This window comes from Nematolebias whitei, chromosome 6, assembly GCF_014905685.2.
Source record: "Nematolebias whitei isolate Nwh7 chromosome 6, NemWhi1, whole genome shotgun sequence".
Classification (NCBI taxonomy): Eukaryota; Metazoa; Chordata; class Actinopteri; order Cyprinodontiformes; family Rivulidae; genus Nematolebias; species Nematolebias whitei.
In genome coordinates, this window is record NC_056503.1 from 12,482,921 (window position 1) to 12,484,677 (window position 1,757).

General features: G+C 39.3%; 1 protein-coding gene across 2 annotated transcripts in view; it reads right to left on the reverse strand.

Moving 5' to 3' along the window:
- The window catches only part of porb (P450 (cytochrome) oxidoreductase b), a 32,226-nt gene extending 31,221 nt beyond the window's left edge, over positions 1-1,005 (reverse strand). The window contains exon 1 of one of the 2 annotated variants that reach the window (XM_037677385.1): positions 973-1,005. The gene's annotated coding sequence lies outside the window, so the exon portion shown is untranslated. The other variant, XM_037677387.1, reaches the window with a different exon arrangement.
- Between the last annotated feature and the right edge of the window lie 752 nt (positions 1,006-1,757).

A 1,757-nucleotide genomic window follows, 5' to 3' on the forward strand; every position in this document is an offset into this window, starting at 1 on the left:
TGCTTATTACTAAACGCTCTGTACTGCTTGGTGATGTCCCCACAGGATCAGTTGTCCCCACAGGACCAGTTGTCCCCACAGGACCAGTTGTCCCCACAGAACCAGCATCTAAGTTCAGTGTGTGCCATGGCAACACAAAAAGACAGGTAATGTTTTAACAGGTTTCATATATGGCAACTTGTCCTTTTGTTTTTCCATTACACACATCATACCAATTGGGACATATATATATATATATATATATATATATATCCATTTTAAGCAGTTCTATCTCAAATACTAGTCAGAGTTCAAAGCTTACATGGTTGATTAATTAATGTTCCAGAATCCAAGTAAAAATAAAAACCTATTCAGTTGAGAAAGTGAATATAATTTCTGACTAAAAACTGAATGATGTGCTGACTAACACGCGGTGTTTTCACGTGTCAGATATGTGTGGCTGTCACTATGTGTAAATAAATGTTTACTTAATGGAGGTCGACCTGACAGTTCAACACAAATCAGGAAAAAAATAAAAAATACTCAGCCGGTTTTTTTGTGGAGTCCCAAGTGTAACAGTTAGTGACACACCAGATGAAGTATTTTCTTTCAGTTTTTTTTATATTTTATGAAGCTTAATTTTTCTCCCGGCATAACGCCAACAGTCTGTTGAAACATGAAGAAACCGGCGGCAGACCGGGCCGTGACTACGTCCTGGAACGTGACAACACAGTATAGGTATAAGACAGCTCACTCAGAGAAATAATACAAGTTAACACGTTCAAGGCTTGATAAATTACATTACAAATTATCGTATTAAAGTGAGACTGACAAGTCGTGCCATGAGGTAAATCCGGTCAATTTGCGTTTAACTACCACGCTCGTCTAAGGCTAATGTTTGAAGGAAGCTACCTGTAAAGTCGGTGCTGCCGTGTAATCTCTGGAGACTGCCACAGAGTACGGAGGACGGAATGATTAAAATGTGACGCTTACCTTCTCTTCTCCGTTTCGCGTCAGACTGAGCTCAACGCGGAAGGAAACTTTTCGCTATAAAGGGTCAAACCAACTGCATCACGTTGGAGGGGTGTTAGACTACGGAGTGTAATTCATTTCGCATAGTCTTGCTTTCACTTTTAAATAAATTACATATAAACGTTTAAATACAATTATTTTAGATGTTTTTTGTGTGGATTTGTGAAACAGTTGTTTCGTTTTAATATTTTAGACCGGTCGACACCATCTCTGAACACCCCGCGTTGTAAAGTGACCGTCAAGGTGCAGCAGGGAAAGGGTCATGGTTATGCAATGCGAAAGCAGCAGGGCCGACAGAAGAAAAGCAGATTCATCACAGGCTCGTCCTCTTAAAGTGTTTATGCTCACAGAGCCAAGGACATGGCAGTGATAAACCTACGACCCGAACATGGGGCTCATACTCGGTATATACGCCGAGTTACAGTCAAAGGGTGCAGCTGTATTCACATCTTTTAGCAAAGTAATGAGCAATATATAGAGGAACGACTAAAGTATGTGTTGTGAATGACTCTCAGCTACTACCACACCAAATTTTAGCTCCATGTCTGTAAAACTGACTGAATTATAGGCATGTTTGTGTTTTCTAAGGTTAGTTGGACGTGTTGGCCATCTTAAATTAATGTCCTGAAAAATCTAGCAAGGTTAATCTGGATAATCTTCATCCAGATGACTAGATTTAACCTTGTTATATCTTAAATTACCATGACTCCAAAAATGAGTCAAGTTTTATATTGATGAATATTTCC